Raw genomic sequence first — 24,104 nt, forward strand, 5'->3', positions numbered from 1 at the left:
CCATTTCTATGGGTGCCAACTCGCCGCGTATGTTCATCTCAATCAAATCTAAACGAGCATTTAGACCATCCTTCGTCTTCCCGTTAATTTTAAGAAGTGTACCAATTAAGCTATCACACACATTCTTCTCAATATGCATTACATCTATACAATGTCTGACTTCTAACCTCGACCAGTACGAAAGATCAAAGAAGATTGATTTCTTCTTCCAAATGTTTGTCACAGATGACTTTTTTTTTTTACTTACCGAAGGTGTGGTCTATGTTATTTACCTTTTCGTAAACCTCAACACCGGTTAATGGAGTTGGTGGACCACTAGCCTCTTAGTGTCCATTAAAGGCTTTTTTCGACCTCCGGTAAGGATGATGACTTCTAAGAAACCTCCGATGCTGAAGATATATTGTCTTCCTTCCATGTTTCAATTGTTGAGAAGCAGTGTCTTCTTCGCATATTGGACATGCTTTATGACCCTTAACACTATAACCTGATAAGTTACCATATGCTGGAAAGTCATTGATGGTGCAAAATAACATGGCATGAAGCTTGAAAGTTTCATTAGCAAATCGGTCAAATACTTCAACACTCTGGTCCCACATTAACTTCAAATATTCAATTAGAGGACTTAGATAAACATCAATATCATTCCCTGGCTATTTCGGACCGGATATCATAATAGACAACATCATGTATTTTTGCTTCATGCATAATCCAGGAGGTAAGTTGTAAATAACTAATAAAACAGGCCATGAACTATGATTTGTACTCATATTACCAAACAGATTCATTCCGTCTATAGCTAAACCAAGTCGGATATTTCTTGATTCTTTACCAAACTTTGGAAACTCATCATCAAATTTCTTCCACTGAATAGAATCAGCTGGATGTCGGTACATGCCAACACATTTCCACATGCCATCTAAGATTCTTAGCATCGTTTGGGTTTGCAAACAAACGCTTCATCATTGGAATGGTGGGAAGATACCACATAACCTTCATTGGGGGTCCATGCTTTTCTATATCTTCAATAGTATCATCATCTTTTTGTTTCAACTTATAACGTGATAACCCACACCTCGGACAACTTTCAACAATTCAAAATCTTTCCGGTATAATATACAATCATTAGGACATGCATGTATCTTTTTATACTCCATACCCATTGGACAAAGAATCTTTTTGGCCTCATAATTACGATTAGGTAGAGTATTTCCCTCTGGAAGCATATCCTTCAACAACTAAAGCAATTCCGTGAAACTTTTATCAGTCCATCCATTTATTGCCTTCAAATTCATCGATCTTAACATCGCCGACAACCGTGTGAAGTTAGTTGATCCAGGATACAATGGAGTCTCTGTATCGCTTGACATACTTCCATATCCATGCGCTTTTGCAAAAGACTCAGCTCCTACATCACGAATCATGTCCTTCAATCAATCATCATCAACATCATCATGTACCGCTTCATCCATGGTGGACCCCATGTATTCTTCAGTTACGAAAATACGTGGTAAATTTAATAATTCACCATGCCATGTCCAAGTTGTATAAGATCGAAGAAACCCATCACATAGCATGTGCTCCCTCATTATATTAACATCCAATATCCTTCCATTCAAACAATTAACGCACAGACACCTGATCTTTGCTCCATCATGACCACTATTAATCGCGTTACGTTGTGCAAATTGTATAAATTCTTCTACTCCTCTTTCGTACTCCTCACTTATACGAACAAAATTCATCCAATTTCGATCCATTATATATTCTGGAATGGTTAGGATTTTTATATCAGTGTTCTATCTCACGCGTTTGCCGAGGGTTGAACACCTCCAGACTCAATACCAAAACGTATTATTGCCAAAGATAACATATAAAGTAACAACTAACTACTAAATAATATAAATTTTAATATAAATTACATAATACATAAAAAAGAAAAATTTCAAAAATATAATAAGTACTAATACTAAATAATATAAATTTAAAAAAATTCAAATTATAATACATAAAATAACATACAAATTCAAAGCGCTTTGATTTACAAGTGCGGTTTTACGTTTAGCCACATTTGTATATCAAAGCTCTTAATTTACAAATGCGGCTATACAAATAGCTGCATTTGTAAATCAAATTAATTTCAAAAATGCCACCGCGTTTTTTACGAATGCGTTTAAGCGCGAAGCCGCACTAAATAAACCGTACTTGTTTATACATTTTGCACTAGTGTTTGTTTTATCGAAGTGACATGTGATGGAAAAAATGGACGAAAAAACAACACACATAATCACGAAACAACGCCAAAAAATAAACGACACAATATTTAACGTGGTTCGATCGCCAACTGCACCCTACATCCATACGGGCAACTATTAGGTTTTATTTCTTTCGTGTTGCCTCCCCAATTACAAGTACAATGATCTCTTTAAATAGAGATTATAAAGGAGACACAATGAATAAGCCCACTCACTAAAACATGGTGTCTAGTCAGCCCAACCCAATTGGTCCTGACTTCACACTCAACAATCTCCCACTTGAAGCCAGAGAACAATGTTCATCTGCGCTTCAACTGTGTACATGTACTTATGTAATCTGTCAACGAAACTCAATGTTCCACCACTAGTTGCCACCAACCTTCTTAATCATTTTGAAGGCTTCGTTGAAACTCCCCTGATTTTCAATGCATTAGTCATGACTGAAACTGCCACTGACCCGTTCTGTTCCTACCGGCTCCCACTTACACGAACTGTCGGATCCTGGAACAGCCTGAGAGCAAACACTCTCCATACTCAACAATAAATTTTTTGGAGAAGTTTCAACAGCTGGAATACTAGTTCTCCTGGCCCACTGTCATCTAGGGACCTCAGCTGAAACACGACTTGTGCTCCCACGGCCACAAGTACCTCTGATCGGTCTACCTGAACCTTTCCATGCTCGTTCATCCTGAATCTGACATGTGGCTCTAGGTTTCTCTCTTGTAAAGACAACCCTCTTTTTCCCATTAGATTCTATGAACTGGACTTTGTTTATCTTCTGAACTGGGACGGTCACTCCCTTAGATGGTAATTCGACCATATACAGTGAACCTCTCTTTCTTTCGCGGGCCATGACAAGATTTCCCTTGACGACCTTCCACTGTTGATTTCCGAACTTCACATCATGTCCCTGTTCGTCCAACTGCCTAACAAAAATCAAACTTTTCGTCAAGATTGGAACAACTCTGACATCCTTCAAAGTCCAGAAACCGACTAGCGTCTTCAACACTATGTCACTCATGCTCGTAACATCAATAATTATGTTGTTTGCTAGTCTTACCTTTCCAAAGTCCCCAATAACTAGATTTTGCAATTCTTCACTGTTGTGGGTAGCATGAAATAAAGCACCAGAATCCATGACCCAGGAATCCACACTGTTATTCGCGCAACAGACAAAGAGGTCCTCGTCCGCGGAGTCCTCTACAATGTTGACTTGTTTATCATTTGGGCATTGATTCCTGAAATGTCCCACCTTCTTGCAGTTCCAACATGTTACACTTGAGCAATCCCGAGTCTTTGAATGCCTCCTTCTTTTGTTCTTACTCCCACTATCTCTGATATTTTTCTTACCTCTGATGACATTTAGCGATTCACTAGATAATTCCCCAAAACTCCTTCTTCGGACGTCCTCGCCAAGAATGAGATCACAAATCATCTCAAAAGTGAATCCATCGGGTCCCGCTAAACTGGTAACTGTTGTAACCGTTCCGGACCAACTGTTAGGCAAAGATGATAGCAGTAGTAAAGCTTGAACTTCATCATCGAACTTAATGCCAACTGACGTAAGTTTGGCTAAGATCGAATTCATTTTATTGATGTGCTCAGCAATTGAATTATCTTCCTTCATCCTTGTGTTTAACAATTCTCTAATCAGAAACACCTTGTTTGCAGCAGATGGCTTCTCGTACATGTTAGACAATGCTTCCATGATACCTTTCGTTGTCTTCTCCTTCAGAATGTTGAACACAACATTCTTGGTCAACGAGAGTCGGATAACAGACATAACTTTCGATCCAAACCTGCCCACTATGCATCAGACATCTTTTCTTGCTTGTCACCCAAAACCACGTCCAAATCTTTATGAACTAGCAAATCCTCAATTTCCACCACTGAAATTTCCCGTCTTCTGCCATCTCAAACGACTAGACGAGATACTGAGTGCAACTAATTTCAGATCTTGGCAATGGCACAGGCAACAACAACGCCGCTGCAAATCCATACAACGACGACGGTTCCCTAGACAAGTGAAGCTGGTCTCAAGTGTTTCAGGCGGCGCAAAGAACAGGTAAAGACGGCGGCACGACTCACAGTCCATGCTACGACGACGCCAATCCTCTTGGAGTGATTGGCTGTGACGGTTGCGAAGTTGATACGTGGCGGTGCGGTGCAAGTTCTGGTGCGCGACGCGGCGACGTTGGCTATGCGGGGTGCGAAGGTGGTGGTTGTCGCAGGTTCTGGTGCGGCGCACGGTGCAAATTTGGTGCGCGACGGTGCAAGGCTGACTGTGCGGGGGTTCTGCGTGTCTCTGATTAGTTTCTGCTGATCGAATCTCTAGTGTGTAAACAAAACAAGCTCTTATGCCAATTGATGAGAGAAATGCACACGGAAATAAACACACATAATCACGAAACAACGTCAAAAAATAAACGACACAAGATTTAACGTGGTTCGGTCTGCAACCTACATCCACACAGGAAACTATTAGGTTTTATTTCTTTTCTGTTGTCTCCCCAATTACAAGTACAATTATGTCTTTAAATAAAGATTATAAAGGGACACAATGATTAAGCCACTCACTAAAATATGGTGTCTAATCAGTCCAATCCATATGGTCTTGGCTTCACACTTAACAACATGCTTGTATCTTTGTGTGCTCATTATTGTTGCTAATGACATCAGTTAGCTAGTTTAGGTGGCCTTTGTATTTAAAGAGTTCTGTTGACAACGAGAGGGAAGAAAAGTAATGGAGCATGTTGCCCTGACGGTGTGCAAAAGATACCCGAAATTCAGAATTATTTAGCTAAAGGTGTAGCTAATGATAAACGCTTAAAGACTAAGATGTTATGACCCCAAGAACTTAATCAATACTAGAAAACTCTCCATTACTACTTTATTTATCTAAAGGTATAATCCAGTTTAATGGGATTTGTTTTGAATACTAGAAATTAATCAATACAGTAAAAACGCGCTAGAATAAAAGAAAAATATTTAATTTTACTACTTTCCTAATAAATTAATAAACTAAAATTACATAATAAGAATAAAAAAATAATTTAAGCTAACAAAAATTAATTGAGTTATTTTTTTACAATTACTTTTTAAAATCAATTTATTATAACCATTTTATTAATTTTAGATGCTCAATTAAAAGCATTATACAAGAAGAGAAATGCAAGCGAGAGTATTTTGTATTTTGAAAGCACTGAAAGTTTGGGCAAATACCATATTACCTGCCCAATGTTGTATACACTGGTGCATTTACCGTTGACTTTATAGACATTCTCCACAAGTTAAATTAGCTTTTGTACAAAGTAAAATTTTTTTTGGAGAAGTTATATGAAAGAGTTTGTTCATTATGCAAGAACCAATTTTAACTTACAGAAAAGTCAATTTCATTTTCTCTAGTAGTTGTTATTGGAGAAACTCCTAGATCTTAAAATTTCTTTGACTTTTTGTATAAAATTCCCTATTATAGATAGTTATGCCCCATGAAATTTCTCCACCTTCGTCATATTTATTGTTAAAATGTGATTCCTAAATTTCATGTTTATAAATGTGACATGAAACAATTTGTAGGTAAGAGACTATGTTTAATACCAATATGAGATAAATATTTCTTTTAATACTACAAGAAATTATTAAATAAAAATTAATTTTAAAAATCAAAATAATTAGTCATTATATTAATTAAATTAGAAATCATTTTATAAATTAAAAAAATATTTGTATTTAAAATAGTTTCTATTATTAATAAAAATTTATAAAGTAGTTTTTAAATTGATATTTAATTATTAACTATCAAAATTTTAGTTACTAACTATTTATGTTCTAAATTAGTCTCCATTAGTCTTTTAGAGACTAATTTAAAATCTAAAATTTTAGTAGTTAAAACTTTAATAACTAATTTAAATACCAATTTAAAAACTATTTTATAATATTTTATTAATAAAAGAAACTATATTAAATATTAATAATTTTTTAATCTCTAAATCAATGTCTAGTTTGATTAATATAGTGATTATTTTTTTTATTTAAATTTAATTATTATTTAATAATTTTTTTTAGTGTAATCTGCCTTTTTAAATATCTGATCTTATATGTAAGAGTGAATGAGATTGATATCTAAATTACAATTAATATATATTTTATTTATACAATTTATTATTAGTCCTTTAAAAAAATACACATACACATAATTTTTTCGATTAAAAATAGGTCTTCTCTTTCCATATACTTTAATTTTAAACAATCATTTTATAGCTGTGGTTGAGTAAAATGGTTTGTGTAGTAATCATTTTTAAGTAGATTCTACTTAAATTCTCAACCACGTAATTAACATTTTATCTAATTTATTATAGGCTCTTTACTAATGTATTATTGTTTTCTATATTTAAAGAATTAAATTTAGTCCACATATTTAAATAATGATAAACTTCTCTCTCCTCTCTCTCCCGTCTTAAGTTTCATATAGAAATAACATTTATCAATTAAAAAAAAGTATAAAAATTAAAAATTATCATTCTTTTACATAAATATATTAGTGTTCAATATTTATCCACTTGGTCGACCACCTCCACCAATAAATTACCACTTTCAATGCTATTTTCAAGTAACCATAAATTTTCTTTTTTTCAATCTCAATACTAAAACAAATTATATTAATTGCAATAAACAAACATATTTATATATAAATTACAATATCACATACCGTGTATTTATATTTATTACAATAAATTATAAAGATAAATATACATATAATGATAAAAATAAAAAATATAGAAACAGTTGTGTTTTTTTGTTTATTTATGTAATTATATAAGTTAGTTTTATATTTATTAATTACTTTATTAGGTAGTTTAGAAACGTCATCGTCTGGATATTCTTTTATAAAAAATCTCAATTATTTAAATAATAGATAAGTTTGAAGAAAAATGAATTACTGTAAAACAGTTCAGTTCAAGACTAATGAAACCAAGAAAACAACATATTCTTAGCTTGTTATTAAACAAATGATAAATTATTCGCAATAAATAGTAAAAATATTTTTGAGCATATAAAGACGTGCATTAGATTTTCTTAAAACTAAAATTTATGTAATAATAATTTGTACATAATTATGATGGTAAACAAAAATGGTTTGGTGAACATTTTTTAAGAAAAAGATGTGATGGAAGAAGTGGTCAAAAGCTCTTGTGATTTGCAGCATGAGCTTTTCCATCACCGAAAGAAAGGATGATGGAGGTTTTCCAACTTTTTGTCCATGCTGTGCCTTTAAGAGAATGTGGTTTTCAAAACCAGACAAAAAAATTAATCAAAAATAATTAGAATTGAATAAAAATTAATTAAAATTGAATTTTTTAAAATTTATCTCCAATTATTTGATTCATATAAAAATAATTTTTTATACGTGAATATAATGCTTAAAATTGAGTAACAATTAACACATAATATGTTTTTCTAAAATTATTTTATAGTTTGATTATATTTTTTTCCACCATATATTTATACTCATTGCAATAAAGTAATAAATTTATTAGTAATTTTAATTTATGTAACACAGATACTGACACAGATACTGATACGACACGGAAATACGTATAATCTTTAAAATTAGGACAAGATACACAAATCTATATATTATATAATTATGAATTATATAAATTGACAATAAAAATTTGTGTGTACTAAGTATCTTTCATATTTTTTTTAGCAGAAAGATGTTTTTTATGGTTGGTTCAAAATTATTTGTTCTTTATTTTTATAATCATAATAAAAATTTATATAATAAATTTGCTTTTTTAGAAAATTAATGTATTTATCATTTTTAAAATTGTGTTAGACCCATGCTAGAATTGTAAAAAATCTAACAAATATTTTTTGAATTTGACACTTACCGATAAGTGTCATACGAGTGTCGATGTCCGACACGAACACCCCATTTAGAAGGAGAGTCTGAACTTCATGGATTTTAACTATGAAATTATGTAATTTATTTTTGAATATAATATAAAAATAATTTACATCATATGTTTCTGTTAACAATTTTTTCACTATTAAAATTTTAATAAATTTTACAAAAATATTTTGCGACTCTACAAAAATTAAGAAATAAAATTATTCAGATATAATTATAAAACATTAGTTTAATTCCAATTTTATCTTACATTTAAATTAAATCATAGTTATTTTTATATTTTATTAATTTGACTATTTAATAAAAAATGAAATCACATTAAGTTTTCAGCATTGTACACCATAAAAGTACATTCAATTCATTCAATTTTTCTTTAAACATTACATATGTCTTAAATATGTTATTGATATTTATGGGCTAGAGTCTCTTTATAAACTTACTTGCAAATATGAGCTTAATTTGGCTTTTGTTTATTTTTGTAGGTCCAATCAAAAAGACAATCCTAGGATGAAGCAATGTACAAAGTAAAACTTTGATTAAAAGAACACAAGAAAACTGAGTTTTAGTTGATATTAGAAGAGACTAGTTGACATTATTTTTGGATCAAACTTTAACTTAAATAATTGTATAAAGTAATTTAGGATTTCATGGGTCATGTATTGGGCCTAATAACATAAAATAATTGGACCAATTTTAGACAAAGTAGTGTAGGTTTTAGACATTCTATTTGGACCAAGAGTAGAATAAGGTACCATGAGCTATCTAATGTTACATTTAAGCTTCCTCAAGCCTAATGCAAACTCTAAAAGATCCAAGATAAAGCAAGAGACGCACGAAGGAGTTAGCTACATTCACAAGACACATTTAATATGTGCTACATATGAGAGAAACATGGAGAGTGTTACTAGCCACATAACACACTCTCATTGGCTTTTCTTGATCTATGGTTTATTTTGCATTTAAATTATTTTGAATTTGACTCTCTTTTGGGCTGATCCTAACACTCTAAATAAGTGTGCTAGCCTCCTGTAAAGTTAGATTATGAAATATAGTGTTCTGCTACCCAATTTGCACGGTCAAACACTTGTCCTCCTTTCCCTAGGATAGACACATTCTTAATCTCATTCTTACACTTTCTAAAGTGAGTTAGCCTAACCTCTCACTCACCATAAATCACATCTACTCAAAATTCCATTTGGTGCTACCGCTCATATCTCTAATCCCATTCTACACCCAAAAATTCAATGCAAGGAGAATTTAAATCAAAGTTTCTAGATAAAATGGCTTAAAATTGAATCTTATTAGCATCTCACTAATATTGGTTAATTTTGTTTAGAAAGTTATATTTTATTGAAACCTGTTTAGAAAAACATATTTTTATGTATTTTAATAAAATAAAACTTTTAATTCTTTAATCACCTTAAAAACTAGCTATAACCTATCTTGAGGCATGAAAATCGTTAACTCTTCAAAAGCAAATATTGGATCAAATATTTATGACCAATGAAATAAAACTAAATCAATTATCAATGCTGACCCTTAAAAGTTAGGATTTTGGGATAGAAATTTTGTTATACTCTTAGAAGTTATGATTTTGGGATAGAAATTTTGTTATACTGTACTGTAAACACTATAGAAAAACTTATTTTGTAGAAATTTTATAAAGAATAAGGTTAATTTTATAAAAAAAAACACTAGTGGAAAAAAGTCCATTTACGACACCAAATATACATTATTTTTACTCTCAAATGTTATTTATCAAAATGTGGTAACATTTTTTAAATTAAACCAGGTCTAAAATGACGGTTGTGGGTGGAACCGTCTTTTGAGACCAAAGAGATTGGGTATAAAATGGTGAGTGGAACTACCGTTTTAAACCAAAGTGATTGGGTCCAAGATGACGGTTAAGGTGAAACCACCATTTTAGACTACTGCGATTGGGTCTAAAACGACAAATTTACCTAAGAACTGGCGTTTTAGACCCCTTAAATACCCTACTTCGAAGCTTTTATTCTTTCGTTTTGTCTTTGTACGAACTTACACTCTTATGCTCTCACGCTCTCTGGTTTTTCATCTCCATTGTAAGCTCTTCCTTCACATTCACACATTGCAACATTCTTCATTGCTTATTTTCTCTTTCTCTTATTGGTTGCTCATATTCCATTCATTTCATTGTTGAAGGTTTTCATTGCCTTCGTTTTGGCTTTTCTCTCTACTGCCACCATTGCCGCCGTTGTCATCACCGCACCCTCTTCACTGTTTCGTTGTTGCCGTCGTTGCCCTTCACCACTGGTTATGCCCTTCACTGTTGGTGGTGTTTTTAATTTTTTTAATACTTTTTTTAGTATTATTAATTTGTATATTTTAGTATTTATTATTAATTTATATTATGTTAGTTGTTAGGTTAGAATATAATTATTAGTTTGTTACATTGTAATTAGAGTAATATTATTTAGTATTTATAATTAATTTAATGATTTTAATTAGATTATAAATAATTTATTGATATTTAATTGATATTCTTTATTATGTATAATTGTATGTATGATTAAATATGTTAATTTTATATTGTATGTATATTTATAATTCTTGGATACATGTTGGTATTGAGCCCGAGAGTATTTGATCCTCAACAATTGTTTCTTGTATGAGAGACCTTTAGTTTTTCGTTTGAGATTTAATTCATGTATTTGTCTATTACTCCTCCAATTGTATTTTTTTAAAACATTTTATAAAAACAGAGGAGGTTGTAGTGACAGTAATTGTATTGAGTCTTGAATTGTCCAGGTGGACAATTTTGTTGAAGATGGGAAGCTTTGATGTATCAATCCTCATGGAACTTGAAGTTGTGCTGTGTTTTAGGTTTGGGTTTAGTTATGAGGTCTAGAATCTTTGTAAGATCAGTCTTGATTCCTACAGAAAGCTTGTTTTAATCTATTTTAAAGAACTAAGTGTTTTTGCCATACAAAGGGAAAAACAACCGATTAAAGTTTCGAGACAATCGGTTGTTTGTCACTTAGCTGGCAAAGGAGTTTTGAAACTGTTTTTTTGAATTAGTTGTGTAACTGCTGAAACCATTCAACCGGTTATATCGTGGTTTCAACCAATTAAAAGTAAGTTTTCATAACAGCATTTTGAAAACCTGTTTTAACTGATTCAGTTGTTCAAATCTGCCTTAAACGGTAGTTTTTCAAAGGTTATAAATATTGCCTTCTTTCAAAAGTTTCATGCGAGAGAAATATAGAAGTTTTATACTCTGATTTGAGATCAAAAAGAGAGATTACAATCTGTTTGTGAAAAAGAGTTTTTCAAGTTTAACAAGATTGCTTTTGAGCTTTGTTGTGATTCAAGAACTGATCATAGGGCTTCTGGTTTACTAATTCCATGTCTTAGTTTCTTGTAATTGCTCATATTACATTCCGTAAACGTGTTTGTAAAATCCTGTAAAGTCAATATATTTCTGACTTGAGGTGTGTGCTGTGTTCAAAGAGGGTGAGTAGGTTTTGTGGTTTTTCGGGATCACCTCTTTGTGGGTGTTTGTAACATGTGTTTGGTTACATAGTGGAATACTCAGTGGTTTGACTGAGGATTGGATGTAGCTTAGGGATTGAGTGAACCAGTATAAACCTTGTGTGTAAATCTCTCTCTCTCTCTCTCTCAACTCTCTAACTGTTGATATTTTCGCTGACATAAACAACCGGTTAAATCGTGTTTTAACCGATTAAATTTCCTATATCTGTTTCTATTAGACTGTTTGATTGACTTGCTGGGATGCTTATCTGAGTTGATTGATAAAGGTTCATTCTAAAGTAAAGTAATTGTGAAAATATTTTAGAAACAATTCACCCTCTTTTGTTTAAGCCATCAATTCTAACAAATTTGAGAAGAACAATAATTTTTTATTAGTTTAGTAGTACGTAACTTGTAATTGACATGTCATATATTTTACGTAATTTTGGTTCATAGCATTTCGTGTTGTTCTTCGAGTACATATTTGATTGTGGAGATTTCGTGTCACCACTTTCCTTTCGTGTTACCAATACGAAATGCTACCGAAATTTCGTTAAATATAAGAAATGTTGATTAAAGTTATGTACTCTTAAATTATAATAAAAGTGAATTTTCTTGAATGGGTTAGGTTCAAACCTATAATAAAAATGTGAGATTTCACACGCATTAGTGAACACCTCAGTGACCATTACAAAATATAATGGATTGAGATTGGATTAACTTCATTCACATAAGTGTGAGTAAGAAAGAGGAGTAGAAGAATTTATACAATTTGCGCAATGTAACGCCAACGATAGTGGTCATGATGGAGTAAAGTTTAGGTGTTCGTGCGTTAGTTGTTTGAACGAGAGGAGATTGGATGTTAACAAAATCAGGGAGCACCTTCTATGTGATAGGTTTTTACGATCTTATATACAACATGGACATGACATGGTGAATTATTAAATTTATACGAAGATATATTTAGTACACCATGGATGATGCATTACATGGTGAAGTACATGATGATCAATTGGAGGACATGATTCGTGATGTTGGAGATGAGTCTTTTGTAGAAGTGCATGAATACGAAAGTATGTCAAGCGATGCAGAGACTTCATTGTATCTTGGATCAACTAACTTCACACGGTTATCTGTGGTGTTAAGATTGATGAATTTGAAGGCAATAAATGGCTGGACTGATAAAAGCTTCACAAAATTGCTTCAGTTGTTGAAGGATATGCTCCCAGAGGGAAATACTCTACCTAATTGTAATTATGAGGCCAAAAAGATTCTATGTCTGATGGGTATAGAGTATAAACAGAAACATGCATGTCCTAATGATTGTATATTATACAGGAAAGATTTTGAATTGTTGAAAAATTGTTTGAGGTGTGGGTTATCATGTTATAAGTTGAAACAAAAAGACGATGATACTATTGAAGAGATGTTAAAGCATGGAACCCCAATGAAGGTTGTGTGGTTCTTCCCATCATTCCAAGGATGAAGCGTTTGTTTGCAAACCTAAATGATGCTAAGAATCTTATATGACATGCAGATGAGAGGAAATGTGATGGCATGTACCGACATCCAATTGATTCTATTAAATGGAAGAAATTTGATGACGAGTTTCCAGAGTTTGGTAAAGAGTAAAGAAATATCCGACTTGGTTTAGCTACAAACATAATGAATCTGTTTGGTAATATGAGTACAAATCACAATTCATGGCCTATTTTACTAGTTATTTACAACTTACCTCCTGAATTGTGCATGAAGTGAAAATACATGATGTTGTCTATGATGATATCCAGTCCAAGACAGTCAGGAAATGACATATATGTTTATCTAAGTCCTCTAATTGAAGATTTAAAGTTAATGTGGGATCAAGGTGTTAAATTATTTGATGGATTTGGTAATGAAACTTTCAAGAAGCATACCATGTTATTTTTATCTTCTTTTGCATTTATTTTAAAGCATTAATTATATTAAAAACTTATATGATTTTGGTATTTTGTAGGATTCCTTGGTTGAGCAAAGCTTCCAAAGTAATTTTGTACCTCAAGGTCGTCAATATATCCTGTTTGAAGCTATTGGACGACTTGAGCACCCTGGTCGTGTACGTGCAGCTAGAAAAGTATTGAACTTAAAGCTTTGATGTCTCCAAATCCCTGAACATTGCTTGAAGTCTGAGTTGCTGCTTGTGGGCATGGGTTTTGGGTAGATTAGAATTTTTCAATCCACTTTTAGCTTAATCCAAAATTGAATCAATCAAGTTCTTTCAAAAGAAAAGTGTTTTTCAAAGTAGTGAAAAACAACCTATTGATTTATCGTTTCAATCGGTTGTTTTACACTTAGTGATTTTGAAAAAGATTTGACCAATCTTTGGAAAATATAATGGTTTGTTTATGTTTTCAAACATGTAAGAAACAACTTTAAGAAATTCAGTTTGACATATTTGTTTTTGAGATTTCAAGATTCACATCAAGCTTTGGATTTTCAAGCGAGAGTGGAATAGGATTGCAATTGTATTCAATTCAGATTGTACTGTGATCAGGTGTAATCCTTTCTAAACCTACTGTATTTCTGGTGCTGTGTTGCCAATGAGTGTTGTGTGTTCCTTAGGTGTTCAAGATCAATACTCTTGGTGTGGTTTTGCCAAAGGTAGTGTGTTTCTTGAGGGGTTCAAGGTTACTACTTTGGTGTGTTGTGTTTTTGTAATTTGGTTTGATTACATAGTGGTTTACCCAGTGGTTTCTGTTGGGTTTACCATCTTCAACAATTTCTGGGGACTGGATGTAGCTCTTGGCTTAAGAGTGAACCAGTATAAACTGTTTGTGTGATTCTCTCTTACCCTGAACTCCTTTAAATTCTGTTTTAAGCTGTTTGATATTTCAACTGATATAAACAACCGATTCTTTCGAAGAAACAATCGATTGTTTTTCTGTTGCTTTGTTGTATAATTGTTGATGTTCTAAGCTAACTTGTTTCCTGTTCTGGATTTATACACATAATTTCATTAAACCTTCAAAAGCTTTCGAAATTTCTTTAAAAACAATTCACCTTCCCTCTTGTTTAAAGGTCGTATATTCTAACATTTACATCTCTGAAATTAAGAGAGATTAAAATACCAAAAAGATTAAAGTTTTTCAAGATTGTAAGATTTTGCTTTGGTTAAGAGTGGAATAGGGAATTGCTGTAATCCTTTTGTATCAGGTGTGATCTTTCGTATTCTTACTTGCAATTCATTTCATATTTGTAAAACTTGTAAGGTACTGGTGTCTACAGTTAGAGGGTGTTCTGACTTGCAGTGTTTGTGTATCAAAGCGGGTGAGTGTTCTTGAAGGGTTCAAGATCACCTCTTTGGTATTTGTGTTTTGTAATTTGTGGTTGATTACTTAGTGGAATACATAGGTGATACAAACCAAGTAGCTATAAAGATGACCAAGGAAGCAAAAGACAAAGCACATGGCGAACAACCATCTCAGCAAACAATTCAAGACCCCACCAAGGATCTCATGGACCCGACCAGAGGAGATGGGCATAAACCAGAGCACCAACTCTTCTTCCTTTTGGTCTTCTTAAGAGATAGAATATGTTGTAAATAATTTTAGGCTCACTTTAGGGGTCCAAATAGCAAAGATATGCTAGAATAAAATGTCTTTAGCATAATAGGGGGTGTAGGTATCTTTTTAGCTTGTTCTTAGCCTTTTAGGAAGACATTTTGACCTAGTTTCTAGAAGAACAAGCCTAGGGTGCGGGTTTGACTTAGTCAAACCCTAAGGCTACCAATTTTTTCCCTTTGCCCATCCTACCCCTCTTACTTGTTTTCCAAGACTCCTTCACCTATAAATAGGAGGCTTACCCATTGTATTTTACAAGTTGAATTTGAATAAAGTAAAGAAACTGTGCATAAATTGTGATGTGAGTTGATTTTAGATTGCTTCATTTTAGATGTGACACTTTACTTAGATTGAGATTTTTTAGCAATTATATGGTGAGAACCCAAAGAAGATCCCTACTGGACACAAACTTAACCAAGTGGTTAAGTAAGTGTGAATGTTCACTTCTAGAGGGCAAAGGAAAAATACAAGAATGCGATGATTGATGATGAAGGGCAAAATGTAAAAGACCATGGAAGGAAAAACAAGAACATAATGAACACTAAATTGACAAAGGATGAAAACAAGAAGTCGTCCACACAAGAAGTCATCCACACATCTGAAGTCATCCACTACCAGTTACTTGTGTTATCCGTAGTTGATAACACTGTTGTGTGGTTTTGTTCACTACACAAGAAGTCATCCACACATCTGAAGCAAATAATTAATGTGTAATTACATTATATACTTAACTACGTATGTTATAACTTAAACATCTACTAACGCGTTTTTTTTTTTGTATTAATCAAGGCATGTCATGGATATAACATACTCAAAGGTCGAGTCAGTGCAAATTATCAAAAGCTGACATGGTTGAACCTAAAGTTTTGTAATTTTTGTCTTCCTCTTTTCATTTTTTTTTATCAATATTAACTTTTAATTTATATTGAATTATAGTGTAGTAGACAACCGAGAGGTTACAAGTGTGACTATTACGTTATGCAATGGATGGTTACCATTGTAAGACTAGACATTCAAAAAGATTGGGAACATGTAATAATATTTAAATAATTCTTTATAATTCTTTAAAGTATATGTATCTTAATACTAATATGAACCTTATTTTGTAGTGTAGTTCTTTACGGATGAGCAATCATTGCCTTTGGCTGCCATAGATTATGTGAGAGATGCTTGGGCCACATATTTCCTTAATTTCCATTAATCTAGGATAGTTAATCAATAATATATGATTTAGATAGATAAGAATATGTATTAGTATTTGTAATACATTTTTATCAATATATATATAGTTTGCTTCTTTGAATGAATATGTCTGAATTTATATATCTAGCTGACTGTGTTTAAGTAAACAGGTTAATTAAGATGGGAAAACACATAAAACAAAATGAACTAAGAAAAATATCCATAATAGACGACGCTTATGGCCATAACCATCATCTATATCTCTCGAAAAAGAGCATAAATAACGGTTATGATCATAACCACCGTCTATACTTCGATTATGTGTACTTTAAGATAGTATCAGAAAATGGTATAAACGACAGTTATGATCATAATCATCGTTTATATGTGACTTATACACGACATTCTAGAGTCATTGTCTATGCCTCAATAGAATAAACTACGTGTTCATAGACAACAATTTCAAAGTTTAATCGCTAAAAAATCATTGTCTTTGACTTTTTTTTACATAAGTGAAAGGTTATTTTTTTGGAAGATGATAATTATAAAATATTTGTTAAACAAAAGGATAATTTTGAACAATCTAGTTAGAAACCTAGAAATCAGAAGATATAATTTTGCTAGATTTGCTAAATATTTTGGGTAAGTTAGATTTAGTTAAATGATTTAGAAAAATGATGTAAAATGTTGAAAAATGAAAATCCTTAAAGAATAGTGTAACAAGTTGGTGAGTTGAATTCAATCTCGTATGGAGTGGGGGATATAACTTGTGGTAATCAATTAAGCATTGACCAGCATTAGTCACAGTCACAACAAAATTCCATTGTTGAATGGTGGTAGAACGAAATTTCTAGTAGCTGTAGATACATGCAGTTTTATAAATAGCACCACATCAATAAAAATTAAAATAATATATATTCACAATCCTTTTTTTTTTATACAATCACATTAACTTTCAATAATATTATTTTTATATTATTTAACTATAAATTTACTCATTATTATATATATATATTTATATCTAATATTTAACGGTACCAAAACAACACAATTTCCACCGCACTACATCACCAAAATTACATCATAAACACAAGAACAGCAAATGGCAGAAGCGTCATTTCCCAAAAAAACGCGTCAACCGCACCAGGTAGTAAGTAATCACAGGTAGCAGCAAGAATTAAAGATAAATAAAAGTTACAAGTACAACGAAGGAATCAATAAAAGAAACCTTCTACTCCGACACACAACGGCAAAATGGAAAACGAGGAAGGTAAGGAAATCGAAGCTAATGATTACGAGCTCAGCGGCAAGATAATGCTAACCGCCATAGTCGCTCTCTTCGTCGTCATCATCATAATGCTTTGCCTCCACGTCTACGTCCGTTGCAGCCTCGTTCGAGCTCGCCGCCGGCAACAACTTCGCCGAAGAAGCAACAGCCCGCAGTTCGTGTTCTACATCGACCCCGCCGCCCGCACTGCCCTCACCTCACGTGGCCTCCACCCCTCCGTCATCTCCACGCTCCCGGTCTTCACCTTCTCTGCTTCCACCCAACCATCGGAATGCGCGGTTTGTTTGTCGGAGTTTCAGAACGGGGAAACGGGTCGGATCTTACCCAAATGCAATCATAGTTTCCACACTGAGTGCATCGACATCTGGTTCCAGTCCCACACCACGTGTCCGCTCTGCAGGGCGCCTGTCGAGGCCATTGCCGACCAAGAAACCCGATCTGAGGTGGCTGTTGTGTGTGAACCCGAGCCGGTTGGGGAAGAGAGGAACCGGTCTATACCAGTTGGTTCTTCTTCTTCTGCGTTGCGTAACGACAGTTTGGGGCGTGAGACGGAGTCGTCATTTCGTTCGCCGGTGAGTAGGATAGTGTCGTTCAAGAGGATTCTGAGCAGAGAGAAGAAGGGAAGCGTTTCGGGGTGTGTGGTGGGAGGGTGCGGCTCCATGACCGAGTTAGATGCAGAACGAGGAGAGTCTGACTCGGTGAGTTGTTGATGAGAATAAATTGGAGGTGACGTGGCGGTGGTGGAATCTGAATTGAATAGAAGATGGAAGACAATTTTAAGCTGCCGCAGAGTTTGCAGACTGGGAGTAATGACGTCACGTGATATTTTTATCTTGTAGAAACTAAATACAGTAACTAGTGATAGTGATAGTGATAGTTAAAGATTTTTTTCTTTCTTTTTGAGGCCTTTTTTTTATTTCTTTTAATTTAAATAAAAGAAAAATCATTTATTTTTTTAATCTAAACATAGTAGTAGATTTTTTTACGAGGGAAGATATTCATTTACTCACATGGTAATTATAAAGAATTACTATGGTTTATTTAATTTTAAATTAACATATTAAATTAATTAATGATAATTAGGTATAATATCTCCCATTAAATGATTTTTTTTTGTGAGGAAATGTATTGCAATAATAAAATCTAAGTATTTTCTTTATAGGTAGTTATTTTAGTTTAAAAAAAAGTTACTCAAAAAGAAAGGATAAGAATTTATGAATAAAAAAGAAAATTGTCATTTGTTAATGTTACATATTAATAAATATATATAATTATATGTTAGAAATAGGAATGAAAGACAACAAAACACAAAAGAGTTGAAAATGTGCAATTAGCATTCATTTTTATTAAAACATATAGTAGTTGGAAAAAATAAAAGATTATGTAATAGAAAAGTAGAAAATTATAGGACATTTATAGTAAACAATGTCATGATATTTCCTCTTCTACCTTTATATAGTTTTTTTTCTTTTCTTTTCATTCACATCTCGTAATCTTTTCTAATATATTTTGTTACTATTCTTTAGTAAACAATTAAATTCATTTTACCATTGAGTTATAATTTTGAAATAAACTATCCATATTTATAGTTTATGGTATAAATTCTATTGAAGAATCCAAATCAAATTAATTAGGTAAACCATACGTACTTCATTCACTAATAATTTTTTTATGCAAGCAAGTGAAATAATAAAACATAAAAATATAAAATAAATAAATTAAATCATTATTTTCTTTTCTTGCAATTCCTACTAAGCCAGAGTATGATTTTCACACTCATGACATTTTTTTTCTTTCAATTAATGATTTATCAAGTGATATGATATTTCAAACCTACTCTTAAACTTACCATTTTGGTATATGTGAATCTCCAAGAATCAAATGTGATTCTTCACTTATTTGTTCAATGTATAATATTGATACCCATTTTCGAATTTTGACTCTAAAAGAGTTAAGTTGTAAAAAAAAAATTAAATTTAGTTACATCTCAATTAACTTATGAGTTTGATAAATTATAAAACAATAAACTTACTCCTTTTTCAATCAAATAAAGTAGCATTATTGCTTTTATATATATATATATATATATATATATTGATAATTAGGAATCTTGACTTTAAAATAATGCTTTAGAATTATTAAACTTTTTGTTTGATGTGTGACAAGCTTCTCTAGACATATTTATATTTATTTGTTATTATTGTTATTATAATTAGGAACTGAGTTTCGAAATTCATCGAATTTCTTTTTCATGACTAATTAATTCGATGCTAGATTTTATTTTTTGTGTAATTATTTTATGTTTTATCCAAATTTATTGTTTTTTACTTATGACAAACTCTGAAATAACTTACTTATAATATTAATTATTATTTTTTTATTATTTTTGTTGTTTTTTCAATTCTAAACCACTTATTAATATTTTATAATTTACTAATTCTATAATTTATTTTCACAAAATAATAAATTTATTCTATCTATGATTTATTCTATTTTAACTAACTTAATGAAGTATTAAGTTATTCATAAATCTATTTTTAATTGAGTTTTTTTAATTAGCTTACATGACTTAACATTCTAGGTCATATTTCAATTTTTGATAAAATGATTTGCTTAACAATAGATGTTGAGTTAGACATTACAACACCTTCTAAAGCAATGCAAGTCATTCTTCCTCATATTTTTCATCAGTATCATCGATTCTCTCAACGCTTTTAATACTCCCTTCTCACCTTTAAACACATGTCCCTTCTTATCAAGGAGAGATATCAAGTTAGGTAAAATCCGAACTTCCTCAAGCACTCTCTCAGTTTCATCATGCAGATGAAACTTGATGGTTCCAATTTCAGTTATCTTATAGGCCTTATTGTCACTAAGGAGAACTGAACCTCTTTCAAGTTTTGTGAACTCTTGGAACCACATACAGTTAGGTGTCATATGCAATGAACATCTAGATGTTAGAATATATGGCCTTAAACGAGAGGAGAGGGGGGGTTGAATTGTTTAAGGGAGGTTTTTGAAATCTTTTTAAAGTTTAACAAAATTCTTTGTATGAATCCAGAACAAAAATCAGGTTAGCCAAGAACAAAAGCAATAAAACAGTAAAGCAACAGAAAAAATAATCGGTTGTTTATACCAGTAAAACTTAAAACAAAATTTAAATGAGTTTAAGGGGTAAGAGAAAGATATACCAACAGTTTATACTGGTTCACTCTTAAACCAAGAGCTACATCCAGTCCCCAGAAAACCACTGGGTAATCCACTAAGTAATCAAACCAGATTACAACACACAATCCACCAAAGTAGACCTTGAACCCTTCAAGAAACACACTCACTTTGGCAAATCACACACCAAGAGTATTGATCTTGACCACCTCAAGAGCACACAACACTCCTTGGCAACACAACACCAGAAATACAAAAGGTTGAGAAGAGATTACACTTGTTTACAGAACAATCTGAAATCAATACAAATGCAATCCTATTCCACTCTCTTAGAAAACCCAAAGCTTTGATATGAATGTTCAAATCTTGAATCAACTCTTTCACAACTGAAAAACTCAAATCTGTTTCTCTTGCTTGTTTGAAAACATAAACAAATTATTTATATTTTCCAAAGATTGGTCAAAACATTTAATGAAGAAGCGTATTCAGTTGGAAATCATTTAAAGCACTTTCAACCATCAAAATAGAATTCTATTAGGATTTTCAAAGAAACAATCGGTTGAAACCACGAAACAACTGATTGTTTGGTTTGGCAGTTAAGTCAACCAAACTTAAACAGTTTTCAACCTTTTTAAAAACTCCTAAGAGTAAAACAACCAGTTGTTTCGACAAAACAACAGGTTGTTTTTCACTTAGTTGGAAAAACACTTTATTTCAAAAAGGATTTAAAACACATTAGCTTTAGATTCAACAAAGGAGTGGATTACAAATATAACTACCCAGATCCCTAACACAGCCTTGCATCAAACACATAGGATTTGGATTCTTCAAAGCACAATTTGAATTCTTCAAAGCACTTGATCACTCTTGATCAACACTAGAGTCCATTATCCACTCTCAATTACCAAATTTACTTGATACCATGAGGATCTCTAATGATTTATAACCATCTTCCAGTGGAACTACTTCACCAGATGTAGATGGTTCATCATACCATGTATCATACCCAAACAGTCTATCATTATTTTCATCTTTCTTCTGCCTTTAAGGACAAAACTTTCTTGTGTGACATTCCTTTTTACATTGTAACATCTTATATAATATGTATTCCCTCCATTATTCTACCTCGACTTTGACCTCCATCTACTTCCTCTGTTATAACTAGTAAACGGTTTATCCCTTTGACCTCCAACACTAGATGTCATAATTTCAAACTTCTCGTTCAACTCCTTAGAGCTCATAACAGCCTAAACCTCCTAAAAAAAGAAAGAAAGGGTCTTTTTTTCTACACAACGAGATTTCCTTAAAGTGATAATGTGTTTTGGGTAATGAACACATCAATAACAACAACGCTTATCCTAATCATCAATCTGCACATCAATTTTCTCAACTTGTTGAATTCATTCAATTGTTCGTTAATTGCCTTTTCACTACTCATCTTAAATGAGTACAACGCTTGCTTCATATACACCAAGGACTTAGTCATGTACAAGCTTTCAAGCTTTGTCAATAGTTCTGTTGCAGTTTTCTCCTTCGAGACTTGCCTCAACACTCTATCACCAAGGCTTAGAACAATTGTGCTATGAGCCTTATCTAATAACATTTTTTTGTCCTTTTGAGCCATGGATGCATCATGCCTGGATTCACCTTCTAGTGCTTCGAGGAGGCATTGTTGAACAAGAAGAGCACGCATCTTCAACCACCATAATCCAAAATCGTTTAGACTAGTGAAATTATCAACCTCATACTTTGTACTCCATACTCATTGGACAAAGAATCTTTTTTGCCTCGTAATTACGATTAGGTAGACTATTTCCCTCTGGAAGCATATCCTTCAACAGCTGGAGCAATTCCGTGAAGCTTTTATCAGTCCATCCGTTTATTGCCTTCAAATTCATCAATCTTAACACCGCCGACAACCGTGTGAAGTTAGTTGATCCAGGATACAAAGGAGTCTCTGCATCCTTTGACATACTTTCATATCCATGCGCTTTTGCAAAACACTCAGCTCCCACATCACGAATCATGTCCTCCAATCGATCATCATCTCCATCATCGTGTACTGCTTCATCCATGGTAGAACCCACATATTCTTCAGTTACCGAAACACGTGGTAAATTTAATAATTCACCATGCCATGTCCAAGTTGTATAAGATCGAAGAAACCCATCACATAGCAGGTGTTCCCTCATGATATTCACATCCAGTATCCTTCCATTCAAACAGTTAACGCACGGACACCTGATCTTTGCTCCATCATGACCACTAATAATCGCGTTACGCTGCGCAAATTGTATAAATTCCTCTACTCCCCTTTCGTACTCATCACTTATACGAACAACATTAATCCAACTTCGATCCATTATATATTCTGGAATATAATTAGGATTTTCTAATAATTAGTATTCTCTTCAATCTCACACATTTGCCGAGGGTCGAACACCCCCGGACTCAATCCAAACACGATATTTCTATTCTAAAAGTAACAATAACTAACATAACATAAAACTTTTATTAAAATGTAATTAACAACTAACTAAATATGTCACTTCTAAAATTAAAATAATTACATGCAGAATTAGTGTTGTATGCTCATATTCTAGTTATTTGTTATTTATTATATATACTATAAAAAAAATTATTAAATAAAAATTAAAGATAAAAAATAAAAAATTATTAAATAAAATTTAAAGATAAAAAATAAAAAATTACTAAATCAAAATTAAAGATAAAAAATAAAAAACAAAAATAGAATTTATATATAATATAAATTTAAGAAAATAGAAATTATATAATACAAAAATTCAAAATACACACAAATATATAAATTATTAGTTATTAATTATACATTCCAAGTTGTATTAGTTATTAATTAAATATATATTATAATACAGAAAAATAAAAATTCAAAATATTAAATATGAATTCAAAATTTTAAATATAAATTCAAAATATTAAATAAATACAACACCAACCTTTAGGTTGATGGTGATCGGAGACGAAGACGAAGGCGTAGGCGAAGGCGAAGGCGGTGGCGGAAGCAGTGGCGGTGGCGGAGCAGAAAAAACCAGCGAACCTAATAGAACAGTAACCACCTATATGCAGAAAACGAGTAAGGAAACGAAATGACAATGCCAAGGAAGTGAATAATGACAATGACAAAAACGAAAACGAAAACAAACGTTGAAGCAGAG

At 32.3% G+C, this 24,104-nt stretch overlaps 1 pseudogene across 1 annotated transcript; it reads left to right on the forward strand.

Annotated features, from left to right (window-relative positions):
• Positions 1–17,515: 17,515 nt before the first annotated feature.
• Positions 17,516–18,704, forward strand: LOC150028774 (RING-H2 finger protein ATL2 pseudogene; annotated as a pseudogene). The gene has a single exon (XR_016519782.1). The product of XR_016519782.1 is annotated as an RING-H2 finger protein ATL2 pseudogene (transcript).
• Positions 18,705–24,104: the final 5,400 nt, after the last annotated feature.

This window comes from Phaseolus vulgaris, chromosome 3 (assembly GCF_051622355.1).
Source record: "Phaseolus vulgaris cultivar YP4 chromosome 3, ASM5162235v1, whole genome shotgun sequence".
Taxonomy (NCBI): domain Eukaryota; kingdom Viridiplantae; phylum Streptophyta; class Magnoliopsida; order Fabales; family Fabaceae; genus Phaseolus; species Phaseolus vulgaris.